Here is a 21,199-nt window from a genome sequence, read left to right on the forward strand (position 1 = left end):
CCAAATCAGTGGATGACTGAGGCCGCTCAAGACGTTAGATAAATTTCGTCGCCAAGAGTTCTGGCATGCGCAGGGAGTTCGCTCAAGATGCGCTACGCTAACGGCGAAGCGGAGGCCGGCAGACGGCAGGAGGCTCGCCGCGACGAGTTTCTCTTTACGCTTCCTTACCATAGGTCGGGCCGCAGAGTTGCCGAGTCTCGCCATCGCTGCCTCCCACCCTGGAGGTCGGAGGACAGTGTGGGCGGGCTGCATCAGCAGGCTTAATGATGAGGACACCGTGAGTGGAGCACAGAAGGGAGACAGCGCCTTCCCGCAAGGCCATGTCGGCCTCGCCAGAAGACGCTTTCCCAACAACAACCCCTTTGGTAATAGAGTTGTTTAGGGCGGCCTGAGGCCGCCCTGGGGGGAGGGAAGCGGAGTCAGGTCGCGGCGCCTGTGCGAACGGCGGCCTGGGGGCGGCGTTTTTAGCGCCCCAGGCCGTCGTTAATGGGCCGTGCGGAAACGGCCTGAGAGTGCCTGATAATCACAACAGCAATGAAAAGATTACAAGGCTTTAAAATATTTACGCTATTTCTTGTCATGCTTTTCTCTCTGAGGGGGACCAAAAGTACCTTACAAATATTTCTAAGTATACTTTAAATAACCAAACAATTTAAACAAATGAAATACAACTCAGCTAAACATAACAACATACGAAACCACATCCTCTGCAGGTGTTGGTTCTGATGTTTGTTTTTAATTCGGACTCTTGCTGGTTAGTTCCGATGGAAGGACTGTGCCTCTGGCAATTTGCAGACTTTATACCTCAGAACAGGAAGGAAAAGAAATGGCTTGGCCTCCATGTTATACATCCAGCAGCCTTGTTCAAAGATTCCGTCCACTTTGTCGAATGCAAGCATTAGTTTATTTATTGTAAGTGGTTTTAGGCTCTGCCCAAAGGTGCATTTGTAACACCTAGGATGTAAAATTTCATCTCCCCCAAAGCAAAAACTGCAGCCTCCCATTGAATCTTGCTGAGGTAACTGGATTCCATAGAGAAAGCTCTCAGTATTCACAGCATGCTGCTCACTCAGAATATGGTGATGTACTCAGCAATGGATTAAGTCAGCTGTGTGCTCAGCAACTTTTTTTACAATAGCCTACAATGCAGAAAGTGTCATGCTTAGTCAAAGCTCAGTGTTTGTTTGAGTTTTGTCTCCACGTTAAATCTTTTGTGCTTGCTAATGAAGCTCATAGTGAGTACTGAGGCCCATAGTGTGTTTATTTCAGTCAGTCTACAGCTTGCCATTACAGTTCACTAGCATTTCAGGAGGAGGAAAGCACAGATAGCTGAATTATGCTGCAGGAAAGTCCACTACACAGTAAACTAATGCTGATTTTTTTTTCACATCTCCCTCTTGTGGGCATAAAGAAAATGATACTTTGAAAACAAAATGAACTTTCAAGTAAGACTGTCCACTAAATAATAAATCATTCTGGACAAAACCCATTAGGAAGGAAAACTGGCCAGATAAACAGAAGTAACAAAGCTTTGGGACCTTCTTAGGAAATCTGTCTAAGGAGATAAGGGGCTCTTGATTTCGCTTTCTGGTCACCATTGGTGGAGGTGCAGAGTCTGATTTGAATCAGATGCTAGAGTTGCCAACTTCGAGTTGTGAAATTCCTGAGATTTAGGGGTAGAATCTGGGAAGGGCTAGGTGTGAGGAGAGGAGGAACTTCACCAAGTATGTTGCCTTATAGTCTCCCATCCAAAGCAGCAACTTTCTCCAAGGGACTGCTCTTGTAGTCTACAGATCAGCTGGAATTCCAGGAAATCTACACCTCGCAACCTGAGATTGGCAACCCAGTGCAGAGGCAGTGGGTTTGTAACCCTTTTTCCTGCATCATTTCAGGAGAAATGCAGGAAAAACTTCCAGTGGAGTGGGGGGGGACCTTCTAATGCTGCCACAGGTTCTTCAGCATTCATAGTGGCAATAAATCCCCATCTATTATAAAGTTCCTTGACCTGGAGAAAAACCCCGCAATTAGCAAAAAAAAGCCAAACTATGCAGCCAAGAAACCACACACTGTATTGTCTTCACAGTGCAGAAAAGACTCATGTACACCATCTGCCATTCCTGTAACTGCACTGTTACATATTTTGTCTGTACTTACCGTGTTTCCCCGAAAATAAGAGGGTTTTATATTAATTTTTGCACCAAATGATGCATTAGAGCTTATTTTAGGGGTAGAGCTTATTTCAGGGGAAATATGGTACCTTCACAATTCATTAAGGTGGGCTCTCGGCAGCCCCGTTGCTTCCCCGTCATGTGTGATGGAAGCTGCATCCTCATTGGCAGGGAGCCCCCTGCTGGATCTCACCATCCTGATCTGTAACTACCCGTAGGGCTTATTTTTGGAGTAGGGCTTATATTTTAATTCTCCTCCAAAAATCATTAAATAATCATGACAGGGCTTATTTTCGGGAAGGTCTTATTTTCGGGGTAGGTCTTATTTTCGGGGAAACACGGTATTTCATAACTGTGCAGGCCTCCATGTGCTGGTATATGGATGGCTTTGCCTTACAACGGGGGCTTAAAGAAGAAGGCTTGGACCAGGAGGAAGGGCAGGGTATGATTGTTTAAATACACAAATAAATAAATGAAGCTTGTGATCATTTCCAGTTCTGGGATACTCTCAATGAAGGCACTAAATTTCTAGCTAAACCAGTTCAGCATTTATGTGTAAGACAAGCTGACTACTACAGACAAACCTTGAGACTCATTTTTCCATGATACTGCAGGCAAAAGTCTCTAAGCGGTCTTTCACTCCTGGTTACCACCCAGCACTTACTGAACATGCCAGCTTGCTTAGCTTAGAGTTGCCAAACAAAGAAACCTCCTGTCTCCTGACCTCTTTCCTTGGGACATCAGCTTCCTCTGGAGAAAAATCTAGCTTGCTTAATAGCAAGCCTGCTTCTCTAGCTCCTCCATTGATTCTTCCCAGTGTTTTTAAAAAAACTGAAGGAAAATTTTGCTGCAATTATGGGAATAACAGAACTGGGCTACTTCATGTAGATATCCTACATGAAGTCCTTTAATGCTGAAATATTGACCAAACGTTTTCATCAAGCAAATAACTACCTGTACAGCAGATGCATTTTCACAAATTTGAGCCTGTATGGGGGAGGGCAGTCTTGAAATCAAATAAGAAAAGAAAAGAATACTTGTCATTGTCATGTTTCAATATGAGCGGTGAACAGCATGAACGAAGTTGCTTCTTGTGGCAAAACAGCTTTCCCCACCACTATGTCATAAAAAATATGTAGCAAACAAATGGGCCTGCAGAGCAGGGTTGTTCAAAAAAAAGAAAGAGCAACAGAAACTGATCAACAAGAAATACATCAGAGCATCAATACAATCCTGTGCTCCTTTTAAGGTTTAAATACTGTCCTGAATTTCTCACTATATTCCAGATAAGCTACATTATCACGAATAATCATCCAAAATATATCAGTTCTCAGGCAAATGTACATACTATCTGCTTACTTGGTCATCTTTTATTTTATGAATCATGTTTCTAGTCTTCATGATAGGACATACACCCCAGTCCTGCAGTTTCTTCCAGACTCTGCTTTCAGAATGGCACACAGTGGTGGGGGGATGACAACTGTTCTTTACAGTGTGTGTGCATACATATCTCTCTCTCTCTCTCTCTCTCTCTCTCTCTCTGGGGGGAGGGCTTGAGGGAGCAACATGGCCTTGTGGAGGTGCTTTCCCCTCCCTGGGGCACTTGACCTGGTGGAGGAGGCAGACCAGCCACCAGCCCCTCTGCTGCAAAATCCAGAAGACCAGGCTGCATGTCAACATAGATTACATGTCCAGAGACTTTGAAGGAGGTGGCCAAGATGTTCCATCAAGGGAAGGATGTCCTGGGATGGCAGCCAGTCCAGTGTTGAGGTGGGCGGTACCACCCAGGACTAGGGCAGGCCGGTCAGCAACAAGTCCCTGTTTCCTCAAACCTGCTCAGAAAAGAATGGGTGCAAGCTGTGGCCACCCTCAATGGCAAGGAGGAGCCACCAGGCTGCACCACCACCTCCCCACTCCTCTGGCTGTCCAGAGGTCAGGGAGCCACTCACCTTCTGCTGCTGTACAAGCTGCAGCAGGCAGGAGCAGGCAGAAGTGAATGAAGTGGTCCTGGAGTAAAGGGTTGAGCCTCAGACCAAGGCCAGGCAGTGAGGAGGCAATCCAGAAGGCAAGGTCGGGTTTTGGGGGACAGAATGATGACCCTGTGTCACAGAAGCAGGCCCCAAGCTGGCAGAGAGCTGGGGAGGAATGGCTTAGGCAGTCTCAGGCCCTGTGACACCAGCCAGATCTTGGTGCCTGAGCAGGGAAGGGGTGGAGCCAAGGGAATGTGCAGGAGATGGTGGGGATCAACTAAGATGGACGAGAAGGCAGCAAATGCAGCCAAGGAAGGGCGGTCTTGGCCCCAACCATGAGGCCCTGACTGGTAGGGCAGGCTGGGTGTGTAGGACAGCTCCTATATGAAGAAAGAGAGGGTGAAGGCCAAGGAGGAAGTTGGAGCAAGCATTCCCAAGGCTGGGGAACTGTGCAGACCATGAGGGAGAGGCAGCTGGTGAGGCAGCTGATGAGTCCTCTTCCCTCACTTCTGAGGCTAACAGGGGATTGAAGGGAATGGAGGACCCCACAGGGAACAGTTTAGAGAAGACACACTGGTCTGCGTGGGCACCACACTCTGCTTCTCCTGCTAAATCTTCTTCTGTGCTCATTCACTCTGATCCTGCAAACACGCATTCATGGAACAAAAGGATGTATAGTCCAGTGGGACAGCCAGACTTTGGCACTATGGAAAACTGTGCTTGTTTGTAATGTTCTTAACATTTAAATTGTGAGTTCCCTTCATGAGGGCATAATAGATTCCAGACAGCTCATAGATTTCTTCCCAGGGTCATCAGGGCTTGGAATTTCTATTATTGAGAAGAAGCCTAGCATTTAGAATTAATATTAGAAGTAAGGTATGTACCTTATACTAATTGTATTCATTGCATTGTTAGAATGTACCAACTAGCAACAACATCATGTTCTAGTAGTTCAGTCTTTACAATTATTACATTTTTGGTGGGAAAAATGGTTTCCTGTCTCCCTCCTCCCTCTCCATAAAATATTTTTGATTGCCTCCTGAAATATTCAAGCCTGTGTTTTTAATGGCTAAGTCAATGTCTGGTTATCATAAACACATTATTATGAAATAAATAATATTTCAGGCTTTATCCCCAGACCATGGTCATGCTTTCTGCCTATTGGCTAGTATTTTAAAATGATGCACTGTACTAACATGGCAAAGGAAAAGACAGAGTAGGAGCACCTTTGAACCCCTTACATAGAATCTTATAATATTTTGTAGACCACGGTTGCTTTGAGATGTACACCAGTATAAGCAATTGTAAAGATTAGTATGCTGAGCACGGGATTGCTGCTCAGCTGCTGAAGAATAAGTAACTGCTTCCACAACTTGATAAATACTCCCATAGGTGCAAATCCTCAAATCATTTTGTTCCTGGGTGTGTGACAGACTTAATAGCAAATAGCTGTTTGGTGCAAATATTATAAGAATGATTAAATCAGATTATTGACTATTAATTCACTGCATCCAAACATTGCTACTCAAATCAGTCCTTTGTCAGGCCCATCACAATGTGTAGTGGTTACAGTACTGGACTGGATCTGAGAGACCAAGGTTCAAATCTCTACTCTGCCATGAAAGCTAATACCCTCACATGCAGGATTGTTGTCAGGATAACATGGAGGACAGAAGTCACTTTGGGCTTCCTTTGGGAAGAAAGGTGAGATAAAAATGAAGTAAAATAAAAAAAATAAACAACCAAATACAAGTCTTGAGGAAACACGGTATAGTCTCCTAGCCCCTTTCTCCCTCTATGTATGCAGGTTTTCCTGCCTTTATTGAGTCTGAACAGCCTTTCAGGTAACATGTGCGAATTTTTGCTTAAGTTCTAATATTGCCTCACACTATAGCAGGTATTTCAGTGACTTGCTTAGCCCAAGGAATTCCTGAAAGGTGACGAGATCCTTTTTATTTGAAACAACCCCCCCCCTTTTAAAAGCATTAGTGAACTGAGGCAGGTTTAAGATATAAAAGCAAAGTTTTGTTGAACACAAGAGATGGATTTAGGAGGTATTTCAATAGATGGAAATCAGGCACAAGTAAACTACATACAATATACAAGATGGAAGGATAAAAGATATTTAACTAGCAAGTAACTCTATTATTCTCCCAAGGTACTGGGTAGAAAAATTATCATGAAGGCAGGTGCAAGACAGTGAGATTGAACTGCTTAACTGCAGTAACATTATAACTTACATGTGACCATCTAATAAACCATTCATGTTTTGCACAATCCTAGTGTGTAGTTGTATAACTTTACACCAAACACCCAATTTAAGTTACTCTAAATTGTGTTTCTTCTGCACACATAGTCCAAAATAAACCCGTCCTGTATTCTGCAGGCAGGGAGTCTGTTAGGTTTCTTCTAGAGCAGTGCCCTCAAGTCCAGATTGTGAGATTTGGGAGCGAGCATTGATGGGTGCTGGCAACCAGGAGCTAGAGGCAAGGAACTGGAACTGGCACACAGGTTGCACCTTGTGGACTGGATGATTCCTAAGCCTCAGCTTAAATAAACAAGGAGGTAACCAGGCTCGGCTGCCCTGCTGTGCTTCTGAAGTTGCACTATGCAGAATTAAAATTTGCAGTGGCATTGAGTCAAAGGTGCAAATATGGTATTTGAGGTTGTATTCTGATTAGTGCAGTTTTAGGATATGAGAGCATATTGATGCAAGGGTCAGAATCTAGGCTATCAAAATTTCTGTTGTAAGCTGTGCTTGAAAGCAGTACCGGGGTAATGCAATGGAGGGTGAAGATATATGTGGTAGCAGACAGCTGAGTTAAATAAGTATGAATACTGACCCAGACCTGGTGACAATGGTATGGTGACAGGATGGTAGCCCTTTCAGGGATCCTGTCACCAGGTAAGTCTGGTCTGTGAAGAAAATTATGAGGGCAAATTTGGGTCATTGTTTATGGTCAAGCAGCCAGGCCACTTTTTCTTGAAAGTGCTTAAGGAAATTTCTGCCTTAATTGAGAGACCCTGCTTTGATATCAAAATGTATGTACCGGTAATCTTCTGCACATTTGACTTGGAAGGCCAAAATATCTTGATTACACTCAATTCAACATAATTTTGCAAAAGAAAGTTGACAGTTGTGGGGGTGTTTCGGAGTTAGCCTTTTTCATTGTTGGAATCATGGATTTAGAATAAGAATTACAAGACATGAGCGATATCATTGACAGTGCTGTCCAGTGCAGAGTTACACCTTTCAAAATCTGTTCTCATCCATGGACTTAGAGGTATGTAACTTTACTTAGGCTACCACTAAGACATATACAAATATCAAAATATAGCAAAACATATGGATATTGAAATCCAAGGGCAACTCGAGGTGAGAGGGAGAGGTAAAGAAGACTCCCGACTGCCATGAACAACCAATCAATTTATTATAGAGATGTACTTGTCAGATTTCAAAGGAATGGTTTCTCAAGGACATTTTTAAACTGTTGATACAAGAGAGATTATCTTCTTTCTGTGGATGTCTGTAATAAATTGATTATTTGTTCTCAGCATTGTTTTATTTATTCATTCTCACTTTTCCCAAGTGCTGTGGACACGCCAAGTTCAAGTTAAATTGTTTATTGTTCCCTTTTTGGCCATCATGCCTTTTCCAAACCTCCAGACAATGCTGTGTCCCAGTTCCCAGAAAAACTACAAATAAAAAACAATTTAAATTTCAGACTGCAGCTGTCCAAGAGAAAGGAGAGAGAAAATAATTACTCTATCTACAGACAGTGAATGTCCTGAGAAGATTTAATTTAGGCATGTGCAGGGGAAAAAAATATTTTTTTGGATCTGGATATATTCAGATCCGGGTTCTTTTCTTGGGATTCCATTTTTTTTGGCTCCATTATTCCATATTAGGAAACTTTCCAGGAGTCTGGGGGTGTTTTTAACCTACTGTTATCAAAATTTCAAGGGAAATGCTGGCACTTCTCCTTTACATAACCCTAAATTCCAAGTCGATTGGACCAACAGATCCAATTCTATTCCCCCGAACAAGGTGCCTCACCATACTTCATTGTTTCCTATGGTGAGGAGGAAACTTGTAGGAAAATGTGAATCCTGAGAATTTCTCCTCACAGAAACACTATTGCAAACTATTGTTAAGCCCAATCAATGTAAAATCTGAAAATCTGAAACTATGTAACACCTAAGATTGCAGTGGTGTTCCTGCCTAGGGACAGGGGGTACCCTATGTCCCCGGGCGCCCCCCATTTGGTCACGTGGAGGGGCGCCAACATTTTAGGGTCGTTTGTGTGTTTTTAAAATGTTAAGTGTTTTTTCACATTTTGGCCTGCAGGGGGGGCATTTTTAAGGCTAGCGGCACCAAAGTTTCAGGGTATCATCCAGGGACTGTCCTGGTGTTACCACCCAATTTTGGTGATGTTTGGTTCAGGGGCAGAAAAGTTATGGACCCCCAAAGGGGGTGCCCCATCCCCATTGTTTTCAATGGGAGCTAACCTGAGATGGGGGCTACCCATTTGAGGGACCATAACTTTGGTCCCCCTGAACATAACTTCACCAAACTTGGGTGGGATCATAATAATAGTTAACAGATGATACCCTGAAATTTTGGTGCCACTAGCTTTAAAAATACACCCCTTCCAGGCACCCCAAGAAATTTGCCCAAGATTCTTTGTTTTGCAGTGACTTTGCTCCCATTGCTAGCCAATGGGGAATTTCTGGAGATGTTTCTGCAGGTAGGCTGCACATTTTTTGGAGGAGATAGAGGCACCAGATCTCAATTCAGGGTGGCTCCAGGAGGAGCCTCCTGGTAATGGGGCATCCAGGTTTGGAGACCTTTGCTTCTGGGGGTTCAATTTTATGGGCCCCCAAAAGGCTTATTTTGTTTCCCCACTCCTGCACATGAAAGCCTGTGGGCTGAGTTCTCTCAGAACTCTCTCAACTCCCCCCCCCCACTCCAGAAGCAAAGTTCACCAAGCTTGGATGGTATTACCAGGAGGCCTCTTGGAAGTCTGGCGCCTCTATCATCAAAAATGTGCAGCCAGCGCTTACACACTCAGACATTCCACAGAATCTGCCAGGCTCTTCAGCAAGTTCTGTGGTGGGAAAAAATTACTTTTCCTACCATAGACTTCAATGGGGCTTTCTGTTATGCCCAGATGGCTCTGTGGTAGAGGTTTCAACAGGAGGCACTGTGGTAGGGATCTTGCTCTGGGTGGGTGCATTTCCTGTAGCTGCTGGTGTGAAAGGAAAGGAAACCAGCCACATTTGCTAAAATGTGTCGAAGAGGAAAATGCTGTGGGCACCGAGTTGAAGGTGAACCTGATGCCCACAGCATTCGGCCATCACAGGCAAACTTTAGCAAAATTGGCTGGCTCCTTTCAGGAGACTCACACCAGCAGCCCTCCAGGAAATAAGTGCCCCCACCCAGAGAAAGACCACTACCACAGTGCCTCCTGTTGAAACCTCTACCACAGAGCTGGGCATAACAGAAAGCCCTATTGAAGTCTATGGTGGGAAAAGTAATTTTTCCCACCACAGAACTTGCTGAAAAGCCTGGAAGATTCTGGGGAATTTCTGAGTGTGTAAGCAGTGACCACACATTTTTGAAGATAGAGGCGCCAGACTTTCAAGGTGGCTCCAAGAGGCCTTGAGTAATAGCATCCAAGCTTGGTGAGCTTTGCTTTTGGGGGTGGGTGGGAGCACTGAGAAGTTCTGAGAGAACTCAGCCAGCAGGCTTCATGTGCAGGAGCAAGGAAACAAAATAAGCCTTTTGGGGGGCCATAAAATTGGACCCTCAGAAGCAAAGGTCTCCAAACCTGGATGCTATTACCAGGAGGGCTTCCAGGAGCCACCTTGAAAGTCTGGTGCCTCTATCTTCAAAAATGTGCAGCCTGCCTCAGAAATTGCTCATTAGCTAAAATGGAGCAAAGTCACTGCAAAACAAAGAATCTTGGGCAAATTTCTTGGGGTGCCTGGAAGGGATGTATTTTTAAAGCTAGTGACACCAATATTTCAGGGTATCATCTGTTAACTATTATTATGATGCCACCCAAATTTGGTGAAGTTAGGTTCAGGAGGACCAAAGTTATGGTCCCTCAAATGGGTAGCCCCCATCTCAGGTTAGCTCCCATTGAAAACAATGAGGATGGGGGCATTCCATTTGGGTGTCCATAACTTTGCTGCCCCTGAACCAAACATCACCAAATTTGGGTGGTATCATCAGGGCAGTCTCTGGATGATGCCCTGAAATCATGGTGCCTCTAGCTTTAAAAATGTGCTCCCTGCAGGCCGAAAAAACACCAAAAATACCCCCCCCCCAAAAGCCCAAATACCTTGCATTCACATTTGTTCATATTTGGGCAGGACATAATCAGACAATTTTTGTCCGCATGTGCCCAAATTTGCCCAGATTCCAGCTGGATCTGCTATTTGTTTCCTCTGAATCTCCAACCCTCAAAAGTGATGCTGTTGCAGGGTGGGGGAGAATCTACCCCCAAACAGCATCACTTTCAATTTTGTTTTAACCAGGGACCCCAGATTCTCCCTTTAAGGTAGATTTAAAAGAAGAATCTGAGCTCCCTAGTTTAAACACCATTGAAAGTGATGCTGTTTGGGGGTGGATTCCACTGGAGATGATGCTGACATTTGTTTGGTAAATGTTTTGCTGGGGGTGATTTGTGAGAGATTTACATGCTTAATACCCACTTGCACCGGCTTGGAGTTGTTTCTCAGGCTAACAACCTACCTCATAGGGTTGTTGTGATTAGGAAATTAGGAAAAGAGTTGGTGGGGAGAGAGCCATGTATGTTTTGATGGGAGTGGGAGGTGTTTTGTGAGCTGGTACAAAAAATCATTGTTTGGTCATGGTGGGTGAGAGTGGCTGCCCATACGCTGGGTGGGGTGGGGGCGCCAAACTCAGGTTTTGTCCCTGGGCGCCAGTTTGCCTAGGTATGCCCCTGTAAGATTGTCAATGTAAAATGCGAGAATCCATGCCGAAAAACCCTGAGACCTGACACAAATAAGACTCCTGAAAAGAATGAACTTTTAAAGAACACCCAAACACACTTGAAATTGACAGAATCTTACCTAAAGCAGCCTGGCAAGGCAATATCAAGCCCCAGGAAACACAGAATCACAAAGGGGAAAGGGATGGAGAGGAAAAAACAGTCCCAGGAGTCTGCAAACACTGGCTCCTGATATTCCCAATTAATCCTAATTATTTTGGGAATTTTTCAGAACTCATTTTGTCAATATCCTGAAAAGTTTTAGATATATTTGGGAGATCCAAATTCTTACAAATACAAGAGCTTGGTATGTTGAGCTGAAGCAGTAAAAACCTTGACTGAGGTGATTTTTTTAAAAAAATCTTTATATAAATTAAATTGTAAGTTGCTCTTTGGATTAAGTTCCAGAGAGGTATTCATCCATTGTGTTAGTATTAGCAGAAAACTCATCTTCCTTTGATTAGAGTTAGGGAGGGCATTATCTCTTGTTGTACTACTAACTATTTTGTTAGGACGGAAAGACAGGACTTTTTCTTTGAAAGAGACTGATAAATTAGAAAACTTTGTCATGAGATTGCTAATTAGTTAAGACTTGCTCTAATCTGTCTTCAATATGTTGAAGCATCCTTGCTGTCAGTAGGCACATCCTTGCTGTCAGTAGGTGTCCTTGCTGCAAGCTCAACAAGCAATCTCCTAAGGAAATTATCTGAGGAAGATGGAAAATCCACTAAAACGCTTTCCTCCAAAATATTTCCTAAAGGGTCACAGAGAGGAGTTGAAGTTACAGCTGTATTCCCCAGGTGACCCAAATCAGACTCTAGTTCCACTAGTCCCTCCAGAGGAGTAAATCTGTTTGTAGTTGGGAATTCAAAGTTTGTCTGGAGACAGTGAGATTGCTTCGTAATAAAAGTATCCAGTTTACTCTCTTTTTGTTCGGGTTGATTATTAGCAGCAATTGGTGAGTTTATTCTATTCTTCCTTTTGGTCATGATTATTAATAAACTGTTAAATTCTGGGGAAACGGGCATACTGACGTGTAGGTAACAACTCTAATTAACAAGACATTATTTCCTCTCAAATTCCTCAAGCCAGATAACAGTCTCAGTTGCATGTTATAGATTATTGCTTGTACACTGCTCTGAGCCCTTTGGGAGAAAGCGGTTTATTAAGTCAAACAAACAAACAAACAAACAAACAAACAAACAAACAAACAAACCAATAAGATGATGATGATGATGATGATGATGATGATGATGATGATGATGATGATGATGATGATGATGATGATGATGATGATGATGATGATGATGATGATGAAACATCTTCAAATTGACAAAATTAACATGTGACAAATTCAGAAGGCAGCCCTGCTGGGATCCGTACGAATACTATGCCGATACATTACAACTTCCTAGGCCTCTGGGCGAGGCTTGAATTGTAATGAAGGCCAACAACCAGATAAAGATCTGGCAGCTGTGAAATCTGCAATAATAATAGCAATAATAATAATAATAATAACAACAACAGTAATAACAACAACAACAGACACTTGTGCTATGTTGTTATGTGTATAATAATAATAATATGGAAAATACTGATAAGGCTATTTTTGGATGTATTTTCAGACCAGGAACATCCAAACTCACATGCATGTATTGATTTTCTATATCTAGTTGGCTGACTGGGGAGCTTAGCTAATTTTTTTCATGCTGTGTGAATCAGGGAAAGAATCCTTCACTCTTACAGTTTTGCTTTTCTGGCACATGAAGAGACCTTGCTCTGAGAAATGACACTGCAAAGATTGCGTGAAAGGAAACTTTCATGCTCATTTCTATGATGAGGAAGAAAAGGAGAACAGACATAGCAATGGTCCAAGTGGTGTCTCATGCAAGGAGAATGTCAGCATTCCCAGTTCTGCTGTTGATAAAACAATCATTTATACTTGGATGTATGTTGGGTTGAGTTTTGAATAAAGATATCCAAGTAAATGTAAGCAGTTTGCTTTATGGAAATGTAAATTTGGCACCAGGTTTTTTTTTATGATAAGGAGATGTCTTCAAAATGCATTTCTTAATTCTGGCTCCCAGATCATATGTATGTTTAATGTCTAGAACAACTCTGCAGGGATTCCTTGGAAACATCACACACATCATTTTGTAAGCACAGCTATTCACACATAAATCACACAGTTCTTATTGTAAGAAGTCGTACGAAAAACAAAAGTTGTTTATAAAGCTTTGGAAAGAGACAGATGTTGCTCATAAATGAAGCTTCCATTTTTACATTATTTTTTTAAAAATCAGACATACGTATGATAGGTTTTTACTGCTGGCAGATTTTTAAAAATTTCTTTGAATTATAACTATCTGCTAAATATCCAGATCTCTACTTAATCATGTTGCATATCTATTTTTTCATGCAAAACCACTACAAGTACCAAATAATTAAGAAACAGTGAAGTAGAAGCTTGTACTCATACTTGGGGAAAAGAAAGTTCATCAAAGCCCATGTCCTGGAGGTGTTCAAGAATATCCATGCTGCCAGACAGCTGGTTGAACAGTGCATTTAAAGTTCATACCAAAGTTGTCAATAGCAGGTAGATGAGGCCCTTGCAATGATGAGTCTACTATGTTTTCCCTGACCAGTTACCCATATCTGGCTCTGCCCCGCCTTGACCCGCTGTGACACACAAGATTCACCAGAAGTGTTCTCACTTTCCATGGGGAAAGTGAGAAGCACAGGCGGGGCAAGAGGAAGCACATCAGGACAAGAAATCTTCCTTGACACACTTCCTCTCTCAGTGCGTTGCAGAGAGAAAATGCATTGGGACAAAAAAAATTGCCCAACAATCTTCCATTCCCAATCCACACCAGGGAAGAAGTGTGTCAAGACAAGATTTCTTGCCCCAATGTGCTCCATCTGCCAGTGCGCAGCAACGGCCCCATGGGTAATCGACCCCTGTGTATTACAAGCATTTATTTCCATATTGTCCCTCAGCATTGTTCATTACCAACCATAGTACCAGTCTGGATTGCCTGATTGCGATGGAACGGAGTCATTTTTTTGTGGTGGCTTCCATCTTTTCTGGATAGTTGGCACAGAAAGTTGTGATAGACCACTGTGGCTCACAGAATTATGTGCTTACATAGAATCAAAATACCCACCAAGTCCAAATGGATGGATTAAATTGGTGCCATGCTCAAGGTTTTTGCCACAAGAAAGTATGACTGACTGAGGCACTACTATTGATACATGCTCATAAGTCACCATCTTCCTTATGTTACATATGCCCCAGGTACATAATTGAAAAGATCAAGTGTATTATTTAAACGCAGCTATGTGAGAGTGCATGCGATGCTTTTGTGCCTGCACTGTTGATGGGCTTAGGGACAAGAAGCACCTTCCAGGTAAAGTGCTGTGGAGCTGCACAATGTCTGGTTGCCCAGGTAAGTTGTTCCTCTGCCACCACATTTGCCTCTTGGGCACCCATGCTGGTGCAGAGCTGTGCTGGGTCCAGGGATGGGTCCACCACCCCTTGATTGGGCTGCTGCTCTAACATATATCCAACCTCAGAAAAGATTGACTTGGGAGTTGCTGATTGCATTTCAGAATTTCTACAGCAAAAACTTTCAACTTCTCAAACTGTAATTTCAAACGAACTGCAGCTTCAGATATGCATGTCCTAACAAAATACTTAATACATGTACTATACAAATAAAGTATGAAAAAAAAATTAGTTAAAAATCAAAGCTTGTTAACTTCATAGATGGTGAAATATATTGTTGATCCCCAAAAAGCAACTCAGACAATTTTGTTCCTTTGACTGCATAATAGCTTTAAAAGTGCTTTGAAACACGTTAGGTAATTTGACTGATTGTAATTTCTCTGAAGTAGGGGAAATGAAGGGTTTTTTCCCCAGAGATTTAAAAGATAAATAATAGATTATTATATTTATCTCATTTGTATTACATTCTTATCTCGAGAAACTCAGCATGGTGTACACACCTGTCCCTTATCACTACAATGAGACTGGGAAGCAGGCCTGGCTATTGTGAATTTTTCCAACATTCTCCTCATCTGAATTTCATCTGAGATTCTAGAGTTCCAAATTAAGTGGCATTATTTTTGAGGAGGATTGGTTCTCCCATTGTTTAGGGTTTTTTTAATTCTAGCTTTTGCATAAAGTGTTGTGCATGTATAGCTTACTAAAAATTGTATTCACGTCTTCTGTTTCTGCTGTTCTATTATGAAGTGGACTGCACGTGAGGAATGCACAGACACAAAAAGCCCAACTGTAGTACCAGAGACAGAGTGACAACCTCTGATGTCAGTATCACTAAGGTCATGGATGGACAGTGAATGGTAGGAATTATTTTAAAGACAGTTTATAGTTTAACTTCTGTGTCTAGGTAATTTGTTCACTGTTAGTTTAAAGCAGCCTTTTCCAACCTGTGGGTCATTTTCACAAAAGGGTCATAAGGCCTGCTGGTTTAAGGCTCCTATTGGCATATGGTGACAGTTCCCTTCCCCTTCTTCTCTGGTGTGCAGCTAAAATCATGCTGAACCTCTGATGTGGAGGAGCTTTCTTTACAGGAGCTTCTTTCCTTGCCAAGTTGCATTTTTTTCCTTTCCTTTAACCCATGCTCATTTTTTAAATGTTAATATCACCTAGCTGTTTCTCAGTGGTCCCTGAGATGAGTTTTAAAAGCCACTTGTGAATTGTTCACCTGTTGTTGGAGGAGCAACAAATGGCCAAAGTAAGGACCAGCAAAGTTGCTTGTGATGCTCTCCTCCCTGCTTCAAATGTGCACTTTCTTTGCCACTGTAGAGGAATATAGTTATTTTCTTGTACCTTCCTCTCATATAAATCCATTTTTTTAATCCAAGAAGGATCTCAAATGCATTCTCCAAGTCTGTATTTCACAAGCTTAGAATGGCAACTGCGTTTCCTTCCTCACAACAGTCATTGACACAGACAGAATGTGTCTGTGGTAAGTTTTTCACAGTGAAATTGCTCCTCTGTTAGCATGGGAATTCCCTGGTGCAATGGAGTGCTCTTCACTGCCCCTGTTGCTGCAGTGTGACTGCCATACTGTTGCCCCAGTGGCACCACAGAGCCATGGCTTTGCTCCATGGCTTTCCAGAACCTACAAAATGGAGGCTCTTTTTGAATTTGTTGCTCTGGGAGCTTCCCTGCCATGAGGAACTCCATGGCAGCAGCACCGGGGCCATTTTTCCCACCTCACTGCTCTGGCCCGCCCCACCAAAACAAAAGAAGGCCGCTCCCCCACATGCATGAGGAGTTTGCAGGGGGGAGGGCAATTCTCTCTGTTTTAAATTTTTTAAAAAGTACTGAAAGTGAATGGGGGGAATGGGGTGAGAAATGAAGACTGGACACAGGAAATGAAGACTGTCCGCACATGTCTGGAATAGACTGCAGAAGAGCTTGGTGCTTATGGGAAAGCCCCAGGAAATCCCTGGGTTTTCCAGGAACCAGATGGGGCTAACCACTCCAACCCTGACTCAAGTGAAGGAAAGAGCCAGGCAGCCATGGGGAACTACAAGCAGGGTGGGAAGCCATGCAGCAGGTACACTCCCGGATATGCCACGGGGCATTTTGAAAGTGAAAAATCAGCCTGTGACTCTGGATAGGATGTACTGGTCTGAGCTGATCAGAAAAAAAACAGAAAGTGCTTAAAGTTTGGGAACAGATGTGTTTTCCAAAAGGAAAATGTTCCACTGAAGTTAAATGAAATAGTGACTATCTATGTATGCACTGCTTACAATGGGATTTTTCCTGTGCTTTTTTGTTTACAGAGGGATACTCCTGATGCAAAGTATCCTTGGCTGAGTCAATCCACCATTTTACCTGCCCACGATTTCCTTGTCCTTTCTGTGTAATCTTATCTGGGGAGGCTGTCTGCTGCCTTTCCCCCTTCCCCCTGTATTATCTAGCATTATTTCACTAGGCCATGTCAATTTCAAGACCTTCAGTGTGAAAACTGAAAACAAAAATAACCCCTTGGATTTTTCTGAAGTGGTGCCCAGAAGACCAGAAAAAACTATTGATGCCTGGGCTGGGGAAAGTGGGGGGTAATGAAAAAACCCAAAGAAAGCCAAAACATGCTGAAAAGTAGCACTTTGAGAGCTTCCAGAAACCCTGGAGATTCTTTAATCTGAAAGCGTGGTGAGTTCTGAAGAGGGAAACATGTGTGTAACTGAGAATCCAACCTGGAAGGAATGTACACTCAATGTGAAGGAGTTCCAATTGTGTAAATGGCCAATGTGTGTGTGTCAAGGAAGATGCTGCAATTCTAAAATAGTATTGGAAGGCAGAGGAGTTTTAGGTTTGAAATCTTAAGCTGTCAGCTAAATAGGGAGCACCCTAAGTAAACATCAACTTCTTTTCTATGTTTTGCCGTCTCAATCACTACTTTAGAAAAGAAGTAATGGAATGGGATTCTGGCTGTGTAAACCCAGGCAAGGCTACCCTTTTCTGTGTGTTTTCTCCGAAGTAAATCCCATTTAATTCAGTAGGGCTTTCTTACAAAGCAATCATTTGTCCATTTACCTAGGAGTAAACCCTATACAATATAGGCACTTACTTTAAGTAGACATGCAACAGACTGTGCATTCAGAAAGGGGGCAGAAGCCATGCATTAATTCCTGGTGCTATTTTAATTACATTTTAAATAGCCAAGGAATAAATAAATCTAGTGGTGTTCAAGGTTCAAGATCCATTTGATGTGTGCATAATTTTTATAGCTCATGAAGATGTAACCTGCATTTAGATAGTTGTGTGTGAATAATGTTACATAAATGCAATAAATATTTCAACATAAATATTTTAAGTAAAGTTTGCTTGGATAACTTAAATTTAAGTAATGGTTATGAAAACAGGCAAATTTGCAGTTAAAATACATTAAAAGAATGAGTGTCAAAAACCTACAGTTAAAATTCAAGTAACAATAAATCAATGGGATGTCATACCAATAAGATGAGCTGCAAGGCAGCAGCACGAGGGAGAGAAGAGAACTCCACCAGGATGTGCAAAGGAAATGTCCATTATGCAAAAAAAAGCCAAATACATTGTAAATACATAGGCTGCAGTGCTCAACAGAAATGAATGTGTTTTAAAAAGCCGAGTGTCAAGCTTGTTGTCAAGAAAATGACTATTTTGTCATATCCAGAGAAACTCCATCTCGAATGTAGAAAGGCCTAACAAAAATCCTTTTCCCCTTCTCTCCATTCCACACAGCTCAGAAGGCAGGGGTTCATGTTAGAAGATCAGTGTGCATTATTCCAAGGTCATTGGTTCATCCTGAAATCATCCTCATTACTTTCTTTCACCTGTAACTAGTTCCTTGGTGCCTAATTGAATGAGTTTGGAATTAGGAAGGAGGGGGAAGAGCAAATCTGTTTTCAAGAATGTTCAGATCAGTGTATATTCTGATTGGTTCATTGAGGATCATTGGATGTACCTAGCTAGGGGCATAAATTAGCTACTCAGTGATACCAGCTGCAACACTACCTACACCCTCGAGAGACAGAGGCCCAACAGGGGAGAAGCGTGTTGCGGGGGTGGTTGTTTGATAGTTGTTGGCCTAAGCATGCCACACTCATGCACACATAAGCACTTTGGTCAAAAATCCTGTCAGAAAAACTAAGGCTCATTCTGCACATGCAGAATAATGCACTTTCAAACTGCTTTCAGTGCTCCTTGAAGCTGTGCAGAATAGCAAAATCCACTTGCAAACAGTTGTGAAAGTGGTTTGAAAACGCATTATTTTGCGTGTGCAGAAGGGGCCTAACAATCTACCACCAGTTCTGAGGTAATAATGGAACTGTTAAAGGCTTTTAACAGCGAAAAACAAAAGTAGATCTTATTTACAAGCTTTTTTATCAGTTTGTTGTTATAGGCCCCTTCCGCACACGCAAAATTATGCATTTTCAAACCACTTTCACAACTTGGGTGCTGTGTGGTTTCCGGGCTGTATGGCCGTGTTCTAGCAGCATTCTCTCCTGACGTTTCGCCTGCATCTGTGGCTGGCATCTTCAGAGGATCTGATGTTGGGAAAGCAAGTGGAGTATATATATCTGTTGGAGTGTCCAGGGTGGGTGGAGAAACATAGTCTGTGAAAGTAAACAAAGAGGAGCGAAAAATCCAAGAGCTTCAATAGTTGAGGGGGGTGCATCTGAATAGAAGTATGAGTAACAATAGAAGACTATAGCATGGGAGTGTCAATGGAGATAGCAAGGTCACTGGTGGGAGCATCTTGAATAGAAGTATCTTGGCCTTTGTTTCTTTTTGTGGTCTATGGTCATCCTGTGTGTTTGTGTGGAGCTGGTTAGACACTGTCTTGACTCTAGTATTTTTCAACACTGGCAGCCAAGTTCTGTTCATTTTCATAGTTTCTTCCCTTCCTGTTAAAATTTGTCCGTAATGTGCTTATGGATTTTCCAATTTAGCTTCTCTGTGTAAAGGTCTGGACGTGCAAGCGTGGCTTTCAGAGTGGTCCAGAATTTCTGTTTTTTCAAATAATATTCTATGTCCAGGTTGGCTTTATCATGTGTTCTGCTATTGCTGATTTTTTTCTGGCTGAAATAGTCTGGCGAGTGCCTTTCGCTCGTGGTTCTTTGATACGATGTCACTGTGCGCTTCGCGTTTGGTGGTTCCTATGTAGACTTGTCCACAGCTGCATGGTATGCGATGGAGCTCCTGCAGTAGCTAAAGGATCTCTCTTATCCTTTTGCTGAATGTAGCAGCATCTGTTGAATTTTTCTTAGTGGGTCTGTAGATTGTTTTGTAGGTTGTGCTTCTTCATCAGTTTTTCCCTGTATCTGCGATCGAGAGTGGTTCCCTTGATGTATGGTAAGAACACTTTCCCCCTCTAGATGGCTCTCTTATCTTTGTTCGTGTGGCTTGTTCTTGGTCTTGCAGCCCCTTATGATTTCTGTATTATAGTAACCATTAGCCTGTAGAGGCCCTGTTTAGGTGATTCAATTCATCTTGTAGAGGAGGTGAGGTTCACAGATTCTGTTTGCGCGATGTACCAAAGTTTTTATGGTGCTCCTTTTTTGCCCTGGATGGTGATTGGAGTTTTTGTGTAGATATCTGTCTGTGTGCGTAGGTTTTCTGTATACTGTGTGTCCCAATTGCTGGTCTGGTTTGCGGATGACTAAAACATCTAAAAATGGCAGTTTTCCTTCATTTTCTTTCTCCATAGTAAATTGGATGTTTGGGTGGATCTTGTTGATATGGTCCAGGAACTTGCTTAGTTCTTCTTCTCCGTGGCTCCAAATGGTGAATGTGTCATCCACATAACGGAACCATATGGTGGGCTAACAGTGAACCAAAAAACTAACAGTGAACCAAAAAAGCCCACCATATGGTTCCGTTATGTGAGTGACCCACCCTGGACACTCCAACAGATATATATACTCCACTTGCTTTTCCAACATCAGATCCTCTGAAGATGCCAGCCACAGATGCAGGCGAAACGTCAGGAGAGAATGCTGCTAGAACACGGCCATACAGCCCGGAAACCACACAGCACCCCAGTGATTCCGGCCGTGAAAGCCTTCGACAATACACTTTCACAACTGTTTGCAAGTGGATTTTGCCATTCTGCACAGCTTCAAAGAGCATTGAAAGCAGTTTGAAAATGCATTATTCTGCATGTGCGGAATGAGCCTTAGATAGTACAGAGCAAATGCAGTTTCACTTAAAATATGACTGTTTCAGTTTCAAGTTATAGTTTCACACATGCACAGGTGTCTCTGTTTAGGATAAACCTTTTCAACATGGTTCTGAACACTCCCCTAAAAAACACCCACCCTTAACTCCAAAGGGATTCAAACTTGGGACAGAATAAGTTTCCCTCTTGTTTTCTACCCATACCAGGCATCCTAGCCTCTGATGAAAACAAGGCTCTTTCCTCTCAGGCTTTGAGATCTCTTAGATAACACTGCCCCCCCCCCCCCGCTGTTCTCCCTCTGTCTCTGCCTCTGGCTCTCAGGCGTTAGACAAGATCTCCAACTA

The sequence above is a fragment of the Sphaerodactylus townsendi genome, linkage group LG01, assembly GCF_021028975.2.
Source record: "Sphaerodactylus townsendi isolate TG3544 linkage group LG01, MPM_Stown_v2.3, whole genome shotgun sequence".
NCBI lineage: Eukaryota > Metazoa > Chordata > Lepidosauria > Squamata > Sphaerodactylidae > Sphaerodactylus > Sphaerodactylus townsendi.